An 18,541-nucleotide genomic window follows, 5' to 3' on the forward strand; every position below is an offset into this window, starting at 1 on the left:
GCGCGCCACTGCGTGTGAACCTGATAACGGGCCAGAACCAATTCCCACCCCATTATTTGGTTTTTGATATCACTGTTACAAAGAGCCGGAATAGAGAGATGGTCTATCTGAGAATAATCGGGTGAACAAGTTTTTTTGTTTTAATTCTCATTGGAAGTAAGCCATCAAAGTAAGAAGTAAAATCTAGGTCAATGGTTCTGCTACTAGGATTAGAGAGTTGGATTTAGTATTATAATTGCAGAGCACCAGCTCATAGATTCCAGACTACTGAAACCTAAACTAACATGCACCAGTATAAAAGCAACAAGTAAGTCCCGCTTGAATGCTGGTGTGAATGTTGGGTGAGAACAAAATTGGGTCTGGCTATGATGCATCTTCAAATGGTTCAATATCCACACAACACTCCCTCTCTAGTGAAGGATGACTACTTGGGTGAGATACCAAGGCCTGCTGTTGCCTGTGGGATCAGATCCCTTCCAGAGAAATGGGGACAAGGTTAGAATGGGGAAATAAACCATTACTTACAAAAAATAGATTTGGTGAGGAATTCCAGCATTAGTACAGAGTGCAAAGATTTATTTACTAATTCTTAATCTAGATTATAAAGAAAATCTTTCCAAATATTTGCTTGCAGTTGTACCTGAGTTGTTCCCTGATGTGCCTGAAATGCCATGCAGAAAGCTCAGAAGGAAGTTTATTTTTGGACATTCCTTTACCTATTCAGCCCTTCAGTTCTGTGGTGAGTAATAATGTTACTGGTCTCTTTTACAGGACACAATTTTCTGGAGGGCAATGAGTTGGGGGCGGGTGGGCTCCGATACGCTTGGAAAACCTGGGAGACCGGGTTACCTGCATGTGAACCCTCGGTTTCCTGCCTGCAGCCAGCTAGATTGAGAGGCTGGCTGGCTGCGAGTTGGTAGGCCTGCGGCCGCAAAGAGCAAATTGGATGGGTTCACGTGAGGACCGGTGGACGGGCAATGGGGCAGGGGCGGGAGGAAGAAAGGATCGGGTATCGGGACTGGACAGACAATCTGGAGGGGGGTGGTGGTAGGGTGGGGGGGGGGGGTGAAGAGAGAGCGCCGGGGATCGGGATAATCATTAGGGGAAGAATGGTCCAGGGATCGGGCCGGGGGAAGCATCGGTGGAGGATGGTCGGTTAGAGATTGGGGGGGGTGGGGGTGCGGGGGGTGGGGAAGAGAGAGAGAAGATCGAGGCTGACCACTGGAGGATCATGGCCAGCCTCCGCCTCATCGTTGGGGGGAAGGCCGGGGGAAGGTCTCGAGGCAGCCCGGATGGGGGAGGGGAAGGCCCCAGGAGGTGATCGGAGGCCTGGGAGGGGTATCTCCGATCGCGGGGGATGTGTTAGGCAGGGTCCCTGGATCCAAGAAGTAGATATAAAGCCACTTATCTCCTGGATCCAGCAGACCCACGTTGGTTTAACTGCTGGGTTTCACAAATTGTGTGAAACCCGTCTACATGCAGTTAAAAACCAAATGGAGGTTAAAAAGAAGCTTCCAGCCTCAATACAATATTTAAATTGAGGTGCTGCCCCCTGGGAGTGGGTTGGTCGCCCGACCCCATTCCACCCCTGTTAAAACCTGAAGTGGGTGGGTTGGAGGCGAGATCACGTCAGGAATCCCCCCCCGTTTTTAACAATTTAACTGCCCCCACGCTCCAAAGCTGCTCTATCATTTTTAGGTTAAAATTCCCCCCTGTCAATGAAGCTGAACATAGTTCCCTAGTAAAATGTCTGTCAGTGAAAGTTGCTGTTTATGCAGATATTGCCCATACTCATAAAGTTTCACTGCATTTTCAACAACTTTTTATTCATTAAATACTTTACAACCCTTATCAATGTGAAGTCACATGTTGCTCACTATGTCACCTCTTCCCACTCTCTTTTCCCATACTCTGGTGTCCCTGCACCTTGCTACTGAATCACACGAGGCATGTACTGCAGAAACGGTCACTGCGTGACCTTCCTTTATTCCCAGGACCAAGAAGTGATGACCCTGTGTGGGACCTCCCTTTAAGTACCTGAGTGCCCAGATGAGGAGTGTCTCCCACAAGTTCACCCCCTGTGGTCAAGGTGTGCATTTCCAGGACGTATATACAGTGTACAGTGTGGTTGCATGAAGGTTACAGTTACATGAAGATTACAGTTGTATGTAGGTTGCATACATGACATCACCGCCCCTCTCACGTCTTTTTATGTCAAAGGCTAAGTCTTTCAGGTGGTCGACATTCTCTCGTGAAGCGCCGCAGTTGGGGCTTTGGTGGCTCAGCCTTGGCATGCATCTCTGTGACCTGAGGTGATTCCTGCCTGTCTGGGCTGGCCGCAGGGACTGTGCATGTTGGTGAATGTCCTTGTTGCTCGTCCACTGGCAGTGGTGTGGGTAACATCTCATGCTCTTCTTCAGGTTCCTCAGTGTCTATGCTGAACCTTTTCTTTACTTGGTCCAAGTGTTTGTGGCATATCTGCCCATTGTTTAGTCTGACCACTATGAACCTATTCCCCTCTGCCAATTACGGTGCCCTCAAGCCACTTGGGTCCCAAAGCATGGTTAAGAACAAATACCGGGCCATCAATTTCTATACACCTCCCTCTTGCGTTTCGATCATAGCACTCAGTCTGGGACGGGCGCTTGCCCTCAACAATGTCTGCCAGGACTGGATGAAAGAGGGACAGCCGTGTTTTAAGCGTGCGTTTCATGAGTAGTTCCTCTGGCGGGACTCCCGTGAACGAATGCGGGCAGGACCTGTATGCCAGCAGGAGGCACGATAAGCGGTACTGAAGGGAGGGTCCTTGGATACGGAGCATGCCCTGTTTTATGACTTGGACCGCACGTTCCGCTTGTCCATTGGAAGCCGGCTTGAATGACGCTGTCCGAACATGTTTGATGCCATTACCCGACATAAATTCCTGGAATTCATGGCTGGTGAAGCACGGGCCATTGTCACTGACCAGAATGTCCAGCAAGCCGTGGGTCGCGAAAACTGTACGCAGACTCTCCAATGTGATGGATGTTGTGCACGAGTATAATATGATGCACTCGATCCATTTCGAGTATGCATCGACAACAATCAGGAACATTGTTCCCATGAACGGGCCAGCGTAGTCTACGTGAACGCGTGACCATGGCCTGGTGGGCCAGGGCCACGGACTGATTGAGGCCTTCCTGGGGGCATTGCCTAGCTGGGCACACGTCTTGCACCTGCGAACCCAGTGTTCCAGGTCTGAGTCAATTCCCAGCCACCATACATGTGACCAGGCAATGGCCTTCATTAGCACGATGCCAGGGTGCTCGCTGTGGAGTTCCCTGATGAATGCTTCCCTTCCTTTCTGGGGCATGACTCCCCGGCTGTCCCATAGCAGGCAGTCGGCTTGGATGGAGAACTCATCCATCCGTCTGTGAAACGGTCTGACCTCCTCGGGGCATGCCCCGTGTGCGGGCGCCCAATCCCCAGTCAGAACACATTTCTTTATCATGGACAGGCGGGGGTCTCTGTTAGTCCAGATTTTGATCTGGCGGGCTGTGAGAGGGGAGCCTGCGGTGTCAAAAGACCATCTCAGCACTTTGCTCTAACGCCCCCTCAGTGGTGGCCAGTGGGAGCCTGCTGAGCGCGTCAGCGCAATTCTCGGTGCCTGGCCGGTGCCGTATGGTGTAGTCATACACAGCCAGCGTGAGAGCCCATCGCTGTATGCGAGCTGACGCATTGGCATTGAAAGCCTTGCTGTCGGACAACAGGGATGTTAACAGCTTGTGGTCCGTTGCTAGCTCGAACCGTCTACCGAAAAGGTACTGGTGCATCTTTTTCACCCCGTAAACACAAGCGAGTGCTTCCTTTTCGACCATGCCATATCCACGCTCTGCCTGGGAGAGCGACCTGGAGGCATAAGCATCCGGTTGGAGTCGGCCGTCATCATTACTCTGCTACAACATGCACCCAACCCCATAGGATGAAGCATCACATGTTAAAACCAATTTTTTACAGGGGTCTTACAAGGTCAACAGGTTGTTCGAACAAAGCAGGATCCGCGCCCTATTGAAAGCCCATTCTTGACCGTCCCCCCAAAACCATTCACAACCTTTACACAAGAGCACGTGTAACGGCTCCAACAATGTGCTTAAATTCGGCAGAAAGTTCCTGAAATAGTTCAAAAATCCCAGGGATGATCGCAACTCCGATGTGTTGCCGGGTCTGGGTGCCCGGTGGATCACCTCCGTTTTAGCTCCAGTGGGCCGGATTCCATCTGCGGCAACCCTCCTGCCCAAAAACTTGACCTCTGGGGCCAAAAACACACACTTGGGCTTTTTCAACCGCAAGCCTACCCGGTCCAGTCAGCATAGCACCTCCCCCAGGTTTTGGAGGTGTTCCTCGGTGTCTCAACCCGTTATTAGGATGTTGTCTTGCAATACGATCATTCCAGGAATAGATTTAAGCAAGATTTTCATGTTCCTCTGAAAGATAGCGGCCGCCGAACGACTGCCAAACGGACACCTGTTGTAGATAAATAGCCCCTTGTGCGTCGTGATGGTGGTCAGAAGCTTGGATTCTTCAGCCAATTCCTGAGTCATGTAGGCCAAAGTGAGGTCCAACTTGATGAACAGCTTGTCACCTGCCAGCTATGGCAAAAAGGTCCTTTGCTCTCGGAAGCGGGTATTGGTCCTGCAGTGTCACTCGGTTGATGGTGGCCTTGTAGTCGCCACAAATCCTGACCGAGCCATCCGCTTTGAGAACAGGAACAATGGGGCTTGCCCAGTCACTGAATTCAACGGCTGAAATTATGCCCTCTCTGAGCAGCCTGTCCAATTCACTTTCAATTTTCTCACGCATCACATACGGCACCGCTCTGGCTTTGTGCTGCACTGGTCTGGCGTCCGGGGTGATGCGTATCACTGCTTTGGTGCCCTTGAAATTCCTGATACCGGGTTGAAACAGTGCCCTGAATTTCTGTAGGACCTGGGAGCATGAGCTTCGCTCCACAGATGAAATGGCGTGCACATCCCCCCATTTCCAGTTCATCTCGGCTAGCCAGCTCCTCCCCAAAAGTGCGGGGCCATTTCCCGGGACAATCCAGAGTGGCAGCTGGTTCTCTGATCCATTATGTGTTACCACCAAGTTTGCACTGCCTAGCACTGGATTGATCTCTTTGGTGTACGTCCGTAGTTGCGTGTCAATGCGTTCCAGTTTTGGCCTGCTAGCTCTGTGTGGCCGTAGTTTCTCAAATTGTTGGGCACTCATAAGGGATTGGCTGGCTCCTGTGTCCCGCTCCATGCGCACCGGAATGCCATTCAATAAAACTTTGGTATATGAGCTGTGGACGTCAGCCACATGAACCCGCTGAACTTCAGCATCCATGGCTTTGCCTCAAGCATCATTCTGTATTGCAGATCCCTCGTCTGGTTCCTCTGTCTCATAGATTAACCTTGCTACAGCCTTTCTGCACATTCTGGCCAAGTATCCACTGATGTTGCAATTCCTAAAGAAAAATTGTTGGAACCTGCAGCTTTTCGCAGTATGTCTACCCCCACACCTTCAGCATGAGCTGAGGTTGTTAACAAAAGGACTGTTACCAGGCATTCCTCTCTGATTGTCCCTTTGGTTATTTCTAAGCGCTCTGATGATGGGTGTCAATGGTCCCATCACGGGACGCATTGTTCCTCAAGATGGCGTGAATTGCCGATCCCCTTTCCATTGTCGCTGTTGCGGGCCCACCCTAGAGTCTGTTGCTGCCTGGCCAGTTTCAAAATGCCCTTGCCTGCCTGCGGGGTCCTGAACCGCATTCACAATGTTAACTCCCTGGTCCATCGTCACATTGGAACCAGAGCTGCGCGCGTAAATTAGCTTGGTCTCTTCTTCCCCTGCCACAAAGGTCTGAGCTATCAACGCCACCCTTTCTAAAGTCAAGTCCTTAATTTCTCTGAGCTTCCTGAAAATCCCGGCATGACTATTACCCTCAATAAAGAAATCCTTTAACATCTTCCCCCTGTAGGCGTCTGTGAAGTTACAGAGACTGGCCAAGTGCCGCAGGTCTGCAACGAAGTCCGAGATGTTTTGTTCCTCCCGACGCCGGTGTGTATAGAACCGGTGCTGGACCATGTGTACGCTACTCGCCGGTTTGAGATGCTCACTGATCAGCTGGCTGAGCTCTTCAAAGGACTTGTCTGCTGGCTTCTCGGGTGCGAGCAGGTCTTTCATCAACGCATACGTCTTTGGTCCGCAGGTGGTCAGTAGATGCGCCCTCCGCTTGTCAGCCGCTGCCGCTCCCAGCCAGTCCTTCGTGACGAAACTCTGCTGGAGTCTCTCAACAAAGTTGTCCCAGTCCTCACCCACACAGTAACGTTCCCCTGTGCTACCGGTGGCCATCCTCGTGGTTCGGTGATTTCCGTTTCTCATCGCCAAATGTGGTGTCCCTGCACCTTGCTACTGAATCACACGAGGCATGTACTGCAGACACGGTCACTGCGTGACCTTCCTTTATTCCCAGGACCAAGAAGTGATGACCCTGCGTGGGACCTCCCTTGCTACTGAATCACACGAGGCATGTACTGCAGACACGGTCACTGCGTGACCTTCCTTTATTCCCAGGACCAAGAAGTGATGACCCTGCGTGGGACTTCCCTTTAAGTACCTGAGTGCCCAGGTGAGGAGTGTCTCCCACAAGTTCACCCCCTGTGGTCAAGATGTGCATTTCCAGGATTTATATACAGTGTTCAGTGTGGTTGCATGAAGGTTACAGTTACATGAAGGTTACAGTTGTATGAAGGTTGCATACATGACACTCACTTCATCACCCCTTCTGCATATCATGCTATGATAAACTGTAGATTCATTATCAGCATATTTGCTTTTCTACTTTTTCCAAGCAAATTCTACAGTGATGAGGCAGTTTCATTTACATGCTGCTGAAAGGACAAATTTATTGAAGCTCTCTGGGTCAATGATTGTGGCCTAAAAACTCTATTTGGGTGTCGAATTAGTACAGTCTGGGAATAGGTGTGGGTTGGGGGGGGAGAATATTGGACCCTTTTTGGCTATGTTCACACCCCTTCTTGGCCGTTATGGGAAATTCCAACAGAGTTAAGTGTCTGCAAGTGATGACAAATATTTATTTCAACATTTTAAAGCTTCAAAATCAATTTCAGATATTGGTGAAACCTGGCCAAGGCTTGTGGGTGGGGAGTGTGAGGGGGTGGAAAGGAGACAAGTGTCAGGCATAAATCCAGCAAAAGGAAACCCAATGTAGAGCCATAAAACTGATACTGTGAGCAAGTGACTGAATGGAACATCCCCTGCTGCCCTATTTCAGAAATGGCTAAATGGACATGCAGCTATCTGAGGTGGATGCGAGGAGGGTTACCAAATTTGGCATTGCAGGGCATCCTGCCCAAAGGTCACAAGACCACTCGAGGTCACAGGTGATAAGCAGGCTCAATGGGCCCAAGTTTCCACATGATTCGCGCCTGATTTTTAGGAGCAACTGGTGGAGAACGGACTATTTTAGAAATCGCAATTCTCCACATTTTTCTTTCTGCAGTTCTAGTCAGGTAAAACAGTTCTAGTTTAGAACAGAATTTTTTCTTCAAAAGGGGGCGTGTCCGGCCACTGACGCCTGATTTGAAAGTTTCCACAGTGAAAATGTACTCCAAACTAAAGTAGAATGGAGCCAGTGAAGATTTTTGTAGAACTGAAAAAACCTGCTCTACACATTAAAAAATCAGGCGCAGGTTACAAATTAGGCGTCCAGAACGAGGTGGGGGGGAGGGGGGGGGAAGGGAACTCATTAAATTCGACAATAAATCCTTATTTATACTTCAACAAATATTATACAAATAAATCCAACCTGAATAAACATTTATAAGCCAAGAAAAGATTAAATAAACCATCTTCTTACCTGTGTGAAAGTGCTTCAGCCAGGGAGAATTCTGCAGCCGTTCGTGCCGCTGAGCGGGAGGGGGAGAGAGAGAGAGAGAGAGAGAGAGAGGGAGAGGGGGGGGGGAGGGAGGGAAGGTGAGGGAGGGAGGGAGAGAGGGAGGGGGGGAGAGGGAGAGAGGGAGGGGGGGAGGGAGGGGGAGGGAGAGAGAGAGAGAGGGGGGGAGGGGGAGGGAGGAAGAGAGGGAGGGAGAGAGGGAGAGGGAGGGGGAGGGAGGGAGAGAGGGAGAGGGGGAGGAAGAGAGGGAGAGGGGGAGGAAGAGAGGGAGAGGGGGAGGGAGAGAGGGAGAGGGAGAGAGAGAGGGGGGGGAGAGAGAGGAGGGGGGAAGAGAGGGGGGAGCGGGGGTCGGGGCGGGGAGTGGGTGTCGGGTCGGGGCGGGAGGGGGGAGTGGGTGTCGGGTCGGGGCGGGAGGGGGGAGTGGGTGTCGGGTCGGGGCGGGAGGGGGGAGTGGGTGTCGGGTCGGGGCGGGAGGGGGGAGTGGGTGTCGGGTCGGGGCGGGAGGGGGGAGTGGGTGTCGGGTCGGGGCGGGAGGGGGGAGTGGGTGTCGGGTCGGGGCGGGAGGGGGGAGCGGGTGTCGGGTCGGGGCGGGAGGGGGGAGCGGGTGTCGGGTCGGGGCGGGAGGAGGGAGCGGGTGTCGGGTCGGGGCGGGGGGGGGGAGCGGGTCTCGGGGCGGGGGGGGGAGCGGGTGTCGGGTCGGGGGGGTGCGGGTGTCGGGTCGGGTCTGGTCGGCGCGGGGGGGGCGGGTGTCGGATCGGTGGGGGGGGGGCGGTGGAGCGGGTGTCGGGTCGGGTCTGGTCGGCGGGGGGGGGGGAGTGGGTGTCTGGTCGGCGGGGGTGGGGGGGGAGAGGGAGCGGGTGTCTGGTCGGCGGGAGGGGGAGCGGGTGTCTGGTCGGCGGTGGGGGGGAGCGGGTGTCGAGTCAGGTCTGGTCGGGGGCGGGGCGCAGGAGCTGGCCGTGGGAGGAGCCTTATTCACGCAGCCCCAGCGAGGCCATTCAGCCAGGGCTAGGGGCTGCATGCTTCGGGCCCCTCCCACACAGTTCGGCGCCTGGAGCTACTGCACTTGCGTGCCGACTGTAGCGCGCATGTGCAGAGGTCCCAGCACTGTTTTCAGCGCCGGGACCTGGCTCCGCCCCCCCACAGCTCGTGCTGGCTGCGCCGAGGGCCAGAGGACCTGTAAGTAGGTGGAGAATACCGAGGATTTTTTTAGGCGCCGTTTTAGGCGCGAAAAACGTGCACCCAGCTCGGAGGGGCGCCCGTTTTTTTTCTTGTGGAAACTTGGGCCCAATGTGTGTACTCTACATCTCAAATATGGGGCCAGTTGGAGAAGAACACAGTGTACAAAGGAATCTGTTAAGTGAACAGCACTCCACAACAACATGTATCTTGTGAAACGGCCAAAGATTGCTTGCTGCAAAGTGTTGCTTGTTCTGCATGTACTCCTCACTCAAGCTAAGCCCTCACACGACATAGCAGTTCATTCTTTGCATCTGTACATATCCATAGCTCAGGAGAGTATACTTTCATGATCCAATGTTGAATTTGTAAACCAGGTACTAGAGAGAGGAACACTTAGAGTTCCTGTCCCTGATCACCTTAACTAATTTCAAAAACGATCTGACTTCACGATGCACAAATTCTTACTGACATTCTGATTGGATGCAGGTTGTGCTCAGGTATGTCACTCTGCATGTCTCCTTCAACTACCAACCTCTCAAGACCACTTTTAGGTCAATCAGATACCACCTTGAGGGCTCAATCTCAACTTGGAGAGCAGCCGCTTCATCAAGTCCCCTGTGATGTGCCCAAGAAGGTCTGACGACATCTGTGGACTGGGTAAAAGTGGATCTGTGCTACCAGCCTTAAATACAAGTCTGATAAATCATATAGAAGCCTTCCTTCTCCTCCAGCTCCCCAGAGAAGAAGAGGAATTCCAAAGGAATGCCCTATCAGCAAGATTTGTTGACAAACAGTCAAACATCCACTACTGGTAGGTGATAACAGGGGCCAAGTAAAAATAAAATAGTAACTCGAACTGAAAAAAACAAAATAGCAATGCTTCAAAATTATTCTGACAGAAGAAAACCATGGAGAGCAATACGGCTTTAAGAGGTAGAGGGAGGCACTTGTGATGGCTGTGCACCAACAGGCCTGTCCTCTGCTTACTTTCTTTATGGTGAACCTGGATGAGCTTCAACCAATCGCTGAAAACATCAGAATGTCCAGAGCACACAAGACACAGCTCCAAAGTACCTCAAATACTGATAGTAATGAGGCTACTGCCATGGAGCAATGCATGCCTCTTCTACCCACAGCAATGATCCAGCAGAAAACCCAGGGCTGGTACAAATATGGTGCAAGGACATTGCCCTGGTTTTCTGCCTCTCTGCACCAGATACCTGGCTGAGCTGGCAGCATACGGGAGCAGAATTTAATCCCCATTGTTGGCACAGTACAGCGAGAACTTTCCTCTACAGCTGTCCTATGCTTCCCCTGATTTAGGAAAGTGGAAATGTATTCTATTCCCTAATGCTGGTATCTTTTACAAAAAAAGTTGAACATATTACAGAAAAATATGATTACTAATCATTTCATCAGACAAATTTCTATTTTCAAATCATTATGCATGCGATCAATCTTAATTTTTTTTTATTTAAAGGAAAAATCGTTTGAGGAATTTTTGAAAGCTGAAATCTTGAATGGATCCAACATATGCTTCTGTGAGGAAATGCAAAGTGAAAACTAAAACCAAATCGGTAAGTTTAATTTCTTCAGCTGAAGCTAGGTCTTCAAGGAAACAAGAGTTTGTATATCAACAGCGGTTAAAATGAAACATGTTGAGCACAACATTTTCCAGATTTGAAAAAACTAATCATTTACTGAATGTGAACTGCAGCTTCCTTCCATTGCTCGAAGAGGAATCACTGAGCTCAGGATAGTACATGGTGACAGTTGCCTCTTTGGAGGTATTGCTCATTGCTCACTATTCAATTTCATAAACTCAGTGGAGTCGAACAGAAATAGTTGAGAATACATCTGGCGAAGGTTTACACAAATTAGTTTGTTCCCAGTGCTGCTTCTAACTAGTAGTTAATTTGAAGCATAAGTCGTGGCAATAATGGGGAGATTAGCATGATTGATTGAAAGCCATTGATAAAGTCAGATGAATCTTCCTTTGCAGAATTTTGGATTATGTGACCTTTACTTATCCTTAATTGATGAAGTTCAGACATGCAAGCCACAACAGCTAACTGTACTTGTAGGACATTACTCAGTCCATTATTTTTAGGACATTGTTAATCAATTTAAAATAATAGGATAATGCATGTTTTAAAATAGAGGAATGTCATAGGAATAGGTTAAACATTTGTCCACGATTATCATCAATAGTCATTTCTAGGCTGTAATGCCTTAACCTGCAGAATGAAACACTTAATTAAATATTAAGGAAATCGATTGTTATGCATTTTGTAATCTGGCAAATGTCCTGCAACATATTTCCAAATCAGGGAGCAGAGCCGGCTTTAGGATATTGGGGGCCAATGGTGTTCAGCTGAGATTATCTTTGGGCACCCTCCTCAACTTTGAATTGATTGCAAAAGGACCAGTTTTTTTTATTGAAGGGTGTCTGTATCACATTGAGAGTTCAGTGTCATAAATCAGTTTCACCTCTATTTTATTCCTATGAGTATAAGAATGATTTACATCCTGGAGTGATTTATTATCCAGATTGTATGGCATAACTGAAATCCTATTTTCATAACTTCAGAGCTATTTGTTTTAAGAAATAGGAATAGGCCATATGGCCCCTCGAGCCTACTCTACCATTCAATAAGATCATGGCTGATCATTGACCTCAACGCCACTTTCCTGCCTGATCCCCATATCCCATAATTTCCTGAGAGTCCAAAAATCTATCTATGAATATTCTCAACGACTGAGCATTCACAGCTCTCTGGGCTAGAGAATTCCAAAGATTCTCAATCCTCGGAGTGAAGAAATTTCTCCTCATTTCAGTCCTAAATGGCCGATGCCTTACCCTGAGACTGCGACCCCTGGTTCTAGACTCTCCAGCCAGGAGAAACAATCTCCATTCATCTGCACTGTAAGTGGTGACAGACAGAACACTAGACACACAAACTACCCTGCCAAGCCCTCTTAGATTCTTATATGTTTCTATGAGATCACCTCTCATTCTTCTGAACTCCAGAGAGTATAAGCCCATTCTACTCAATTTGTCCTCAAAGGATAGCCCTCACACCTCAGGAATCAGTCTGGTGAGCCTTTGTTGCTTATCCTCTAAGACAAGTATATCCTTCCTTAGGTATGGAGACTAAAACTGTACACAATACTCCAGGTGTGGTCTCAATTACAGCAAGACTTCCTTACTCTTGTACTGCAACCCCTTTGCAATAAAGGCCAACATACCATTTGTTTTCCTAATTCTGTGTTTTGTGTACAAAGACACCCAAATCCCTCTGAACACCAACAGTTAATAGTTTCTCGCCATTTTTAAAAATGCTCTGTTTTCTATTCTTCCTATCAGAGTGAATAACCTCACATTTCCCCACATTATTACTCCATCTGTCATCTTTTTGACCACTCACTTAATCTGCCTATATCTTTTTTGTAAAGACCTGTCCCCACAGTACAGATTCACACGAGGCATGTAGTGAAGTCAAGGTCACTCTGGACCTGCACCTTTATTTCACAGCTCTGGAATGCTGCACTTGCCTGAGACCTGTCCTTATATACCTGTCTCTTGCAAGTGCACCCTTGGTGGTAAGGTATGCTGGTGGTTACAGGTCATATCTTATTACAGTCATGTAGGGATATAGTTAGGATATAGTTATATATAATAATGTAAGATACATGACACCACCCTCCCCCATAGTCTATTGCCTTTATAGGTTCAGTCTCTCAGGTGGTCTACGCTCTTGCGTGGAGCGTCGGTGAGTTGTGGTTCAGTTGTTTGCCTTGGTGTCTATTTTTCTTTGGATGTGGTTGCTGGTATCTCGCCTGAACTGTCTGTTTCGATTGGTGTGATTGTTGTTGACTCACCTGGGCTGTCTGTTGGGATTGCCCTTTCCTCAGGTTGTCCCTCTGTCTGTCCACCAGGTGTGGTGCGAGTTCCACATTGTAGTCTGCCTCTGGTTTCGCAGTGTTGTTGGTAAATCTGCTTTTGACTTGGTCGACATGCCTCCAGCAGGTTTTGCCATTGTCCATTTGTACTACCAGTAGCCTGTTTCCTTCCTTGCCCGTTACTGTCCCTGCAAGCCATTTGGGACCCCTGCCATAGTTTAGTACAAACACTTTGTCCCCTATCTCATTCCATCTCCCCCTCGAAGTTCTGTCATGGTACTCAGTCAGCTTACGGCGCTTTGCCTCAACGATTTCATGCATGTCTGGGAGGATTAATGAGAGCTTTGTTTTTAAAGTCCTTTTCATCAACAGTTGCGCAGGGGGGATCCCAGTCAATGAGTGCGGACGAGATCTGTATGCCAGCAGCAGTCGCGACAGGCGACCCTGCAGCATGGGACCTTGGACTTTAAGCATGCCTTGCTTAATCATTTGCACTGCTCTCTCTGCCTGGCCGTTGGAGGCCGGCTTGAACAATGTCGTCTTGACGTGATTTATGCCGTGGCCAATTATAAAGTCTTGGAATTCTGCGCTGGTGAAGCACGGACCATTGTCACTGACCAATATGTCAGGGATTCCGTGCGTTGCAAACATGGTTGCGAGGCTCTCCACAGTGGTGGAGGTTGTGCTCAAGTTTAAAATGGTGCATTCAATCCACTTTGAAAATGCATCTACAACTCCGAGGAACATTTTGCCCATGAATGGGCCCACATAGTCTATGTGCACCCGCGACCACGGTTTGGTAGGCCAGGGCCAGGGGCTCAGTGGAGCCTCCCTGGGGGCATTGCTGAGTTGGGCACAAATGGTGCACCTTCGGACGCAGAGCTCCAAGTCCGCGTCAATACCAGGCCACCAGATGTGGGATCTGGCTATGGTCTTCATGAGAACGATCGCCCGGTGCTCGCAGTGGAGCTCCCGGACAAATGCCTCTCTGCCTCGCAGAGACATGACTACTCGGCTGCCCCACATCAGGCAGTCTGCTTGTAGTGATAGCTCATGCATGCGCTTGTGAAAGGGTTTTAATTCCTCGGGGCAGGCATCGCGAGCCTCTGCCCAGTCACCGGTTAGGACACATCTTTTTACTAAGGATAACGTGGGGTCGCTGGCCGTCCAGGCTCTGATTTGGCGAGCCGTCATGGGCGAACCTGTGGACTCAAAGGCATTGATTGCCATGACTATCTCACAGTCCTGTTCGTCAGATCCTTCCATGGTTGCCAGGGGTAGCCTGCTGAGCACGTCGGCACAGTTGTCTGTGCCTGATCTGTGCCTTATGGTATAGTCGTAGGACGCCAGCATGAGTGCCCACGTTGAATTCGCGCCAAGGCGTTGGCGTTTATTGCCTTGCTCTCGGATAGGAGGGATGTGAGGGGCTTGTGGTCGGTTTCTAACGTGAACTTGGCCCCGAAAAGGTATTGATGCATCTTTTTGACACCGTACACGCACGCGAGCGCCTCCTTCTCTATGATTCCGTACCCACACTCCGCCTGCGAAAGTGACCTGGAGGCATAAGCTATGGGTTGTAATTTGCCCGCACTATTGACATGTTGCAAAACGCACCCGACCCCATACGCTGATGCATCGCATGTGAGAACTAGCTTTTTACCTGGATCAAAGAAAGTCAAAACACTGTTGGAACACAGAAGATTGCGTGCCTTATTGAAGGCGCGTTCCTGGGCGTCCCCCCAAAACCAATCGCACCCCTTCCTGAGTAGCACATGGAGAGGCTCCAGCAGCGTGCTTAAGTTCTGCATAAAGTTCCAAAAGTAATTGAGTAGCCCGAGAAAGGCGCGCAGTTCTGAGATATTCCGGGGCCTGGGTGCCAGGCGAATTGCTTCTGTTTTGGACTCTGTTGGGCGGATTCCATCAGCGGCAATCCTTCTGCCCAAAAATTCAACCTCGGGTGCGAGAAACAGGCACTTGGATTTCTTGACTCGTAGGCCTTACCCGATCCAACCACTTTAGTACTTCCTCCAAATTACGGAGATGGGAGTCGGTGTCCCTGCCCGTGATAAGTATGTCGTCTTGAAATACAACCGTCCCGGGATGGACTTGAGCAGACTCTCCATGTTGCGCTGGAATATGGCAGCTGCCGACCTGATGCCGAATGGGCATCGATTGTACATGAAAAGGCCTCAATGTGTGTTGATGGTGGTGAGTAGCTTGGATTCCTCAGTCAATTCTTGCATCACATACGCAGATGTGAGGTCTAGTTTTGAGAAAAGTTTACCTCCAGCCAATGTGGCAAATAAGTCCTCCGCTCTGGGCAGCAGGTACTGGTCCTGTAGGGAGACTCTGTTTATGGTAGATTTGTAGTCCCCACAGATTCGTACGGATCCATCAGGCTTCATGACTGGGACGATGGGACTTGCCCAGTCGCTAAATTCCACAGGTGATATAATGCCTTCCCACAGAAGCCTATCTAGTTCGTGTTCAATCTTTTCCCTCATCACATAGGATACAGCTCTGGCCTTGTGATGGACCGGTCTAGCATCCTGTGTGATGTAGATTTTGACTTTGGCCCCTTTGAAAGTGCCCACACCTGGCTGAAAGAGATGTTCAAATTGCTTTATAACTGTTGAGCAGGAGATCTGTTCCTCTAATGACATGGCATGGACATCATCCCATTTCCAGTTTAGTTTTGCCAGCCAGCTTCTCCCCAGCAGTGCTGGGGGGTCTCCGGTGACAATCCACAGAGGAAGTCGGTTCACTGTCCCTTTGTGTGTGACAGAGAGCATGGCGCTGCCGAGGACTGGTACAATTTCTTTGGTATGGGTCCTTAGTTTGGTGTCGACCCTTGTGAGTTTTGGTCTGTCTCTTTTATGCGGCCACAGTTGTTCAAATTGTTGAGCGCCCATGAGAGATTGACTCGCTCCCGTATCCAGCTCCATGTTGACAGGTATCCCGTTGAGTAGGACCCTCATCATTATAGGAGGCGTCCTGTTGTAGGAGCAGCGGCAATTGATCGTGTTGACCCGCTGTACATCGGTGTCCCGGGTACTGTCCCCACCGTCTTCTGTCTGCTTTCCGACCCATCCGATTTGTATACCAGCTGAGCTGCCATTTTTTTGCACATGCAGGCCAAATGCCCTGTATATTCACAGTTCCTGCAAACAGCCTGCTGAAATCGACATCCCCTTGACGAGTGCCCACCCCCACACCTCCAGCAAACACCAGTTCCATTGTTCAAAGTGTTCCCAAAGAATGAGCTGTGTCTGGCTGATCTCTCTTGAGCTTCTCTCAGTTTGTCGTTGATTGCTCGCATTGTGGGTTGATGAGGTGTGAACGGCCGTTCCTGTGGCCCTTGATGGCTTCTGGCGCCACTGCCTGCTGTTGAGAGCCTGTTCTCCCGGTTTTGTCTGTGTGTGGGGGTAGCAGCTTATTTAGTGCTGTGAACTTCTTGTTCCGATGTTTCGTTAGTTGTCGTACCTGCATTGTAAATCAACCTCTTTTCTTCTTCCCCTACCAAGAATGTCTGTGCAACCAGTGCTGCTGCCTCTAAGGTCAGGTTCTTGGTCTCTATGAGCTTTTGGAATATGCCTATTCCTTCAATGAAAAAGTCTCTCAGCATTTCTCTCCTCAGTTCATTGGAGAACTCACATAAACTAGCCAACCTCCGAAGTTCCGCCACGAAGTCGGGTATGCTCTGGCTCACACAGCGTCTGTAGTTGTAAAACCTGTGTCTGGCCATGTGTAGGCTGCTCACTGACTTCAGGTGGTCTCTTACCAGTGTGCTCAATTCTTCAAACGACTTGCTTGCTGGTTTCTCAGGTGCCAGCAGATCCTTCATTAAAGCGTATGTTTTCGAGCCACAGCTGGTCAAGAGATGGGCTCTTCTCTTGTCAGTCTTATCGTCGCCTAACCAATCTTTGGTTACAAAGCTTTGCTGGAGCCTTTCTATAAAGTCCTCCCAATTGTCTCCCGCATTGTACTTTTCATCTGATCCGTTGTTCGCCATTCTGTGGATTCTGTAATCCCGTAACTCGTCGTCACTGTATAAAGTCCTGTCCCCTCAGTACAGATTCACACGAGGCATGTAGTGAAGTCAAGGTCACTCTGGACCTGCACCTTTATTTCACAGCTCTGGAATGCTGCATTTGCCTGAGACCTGTGCTTATATACCTGTCTCTTGCAAGTGCACCCCTGGTGATAAGGTATGCTGGTGGTTTCAGGTCATATCTTATTACAGTCATGTATAGCATGTTAGGATACAGTTATATATAATAATGTAAGATACATGACATTTTTGCTGACTCTTTGGTTGAATATGTCACATAAAAAACAGGTGGGTTGGAGGGGAGTGGGGGGCGGGGGTGGCAAGTGAAGGCTGAAAAAATTCTAAAACCTGACCCCAACTGCCTGCAACCCTCCCACTTTCACCTTTTTACTCAGGCGGGATGGGGGACGGGCAGCCACCTAGTTTTGTATTGTCAGCAAACTTGGATACATTACAATGTCATTAATATTGATGGTAAATCGCTGAGGCCCCAGCACAAATCCTTGCTGCACCCCACTAGTAACAGCCTGCCAACTTGAAAATTACTCATTTATTCCTACTCTGTTTTCTGACCTTTAAATAATCCTCTATCCAGGCTAATATATTACCCCCAACGCCGTGAACCCTTATCTTGTGTAACTACCTTTCGTGAAGCACCTATTGGAAATCCAAATATACTACATCCACTAGTTCCCCTTTATCTACCCTGCTAGTTACATCCTCAAAAAACTCTTAGTAGATTTATCAAAAAGGATTTCCCTTTCATAAAACCATGTTGACTCTACCTAATCATATTGTGGCTAAAATTCCAGCCTCGCAAGGCCCCGCAAAAGCCGTTTTTTGACGCACAATGCATATGTGCTGAAAACCGACTTTTCCAATCTGTCAAGTTTTGGCTTGACCGATCGAATGCATCCCCGCAGCCTGGACATTCGCATGGGCGAGATTGGGCTATTGCCCAACTCTTGCCCAGCAAATGTCCTTAAAACTCTTGTGCCTGGTAAAAGCAGGCACATAGTTTACTCTTACCAGCATAAGACTTTTAAAACATATAAAAATACACATTTTTATGTTAAAAACCCTGTCCACTTAGGTAAGTTTAGTTTAAACCCTATTAAAACACTTAGAAAAACTATTTTTTGGATTTTTTTTTCTAAAACATTTAATTAACTTTCATTTCAATTAATTTGAAATATGTGAGTATTTTTTCTGTTGTGTTTAATGTGGGTTTTTTTTCTCATTGATAGCAATAAGAACTCAGAGATATGGAGTTCCCATTGCTATCAATGGCAGAACCGTGATTGATTGTCCAGTCACATGTAACTCCACCTTCTACGTGCAAACCTGGAGGACAGTGGCGCACTCTGAAGCACAGGAAGAGAAGGCCTCCCACCGGAATCTCAGGTGCCTCCGGGACCACCAGGTATTTTCGTTAAAAATTCTTGGGTCGGTGGCGTTCGTCCGAAGGAAGC

At 49.2% G+C, this 18,541-nt stretch overlaps 1 protein-coding gene across 3 annotated transcripts in view; it reads left to right on the plus strand.

Moving 5' to 3' along the window:
* Nucleotides 1-18,541, plus strand: part of LOC139265392 (ubiquitin carboxyl-terminal hydrolase 47-like) — a 52,175-nt gene that overhangs the window by 19,981 nt on the left and 13,653 nt on the right. For 2 of the 3 annotated variants that reach the window (XR_011593550.1, XM_070882380.1), the window contains exons 5-6: nt 635-739; nt 10,596-10,692. The gene's annotated coding sequence lies outside the window, so the exon portion shown is untranslated. Of the gene's footprint in view, nt 1-634; nt 740-10,595; nt 10,693-18,316; nt 18,493-18,541 lie in introns of all 3 variants that reach the window. The other variant, XM_070882382.1, reaches the window with a different exon arrangement.

The sequence above is a fragment of the Pristiophorus japonicus genome, chromosome 6, assembly GCF_044704955.1.
Source record: "Pristiophorus japonicus isolate sPriJap1 chromosome 6, sPriJap1.hap1, whole genome shotgun sequence".
Taxonomy (NCBI): domain Eukaryota; kingdom Metazoa; phylum Chordata; class Chondrichthyes; family Pristiophoridae; genus Pristiophorus; species Pristiophorus japonicus.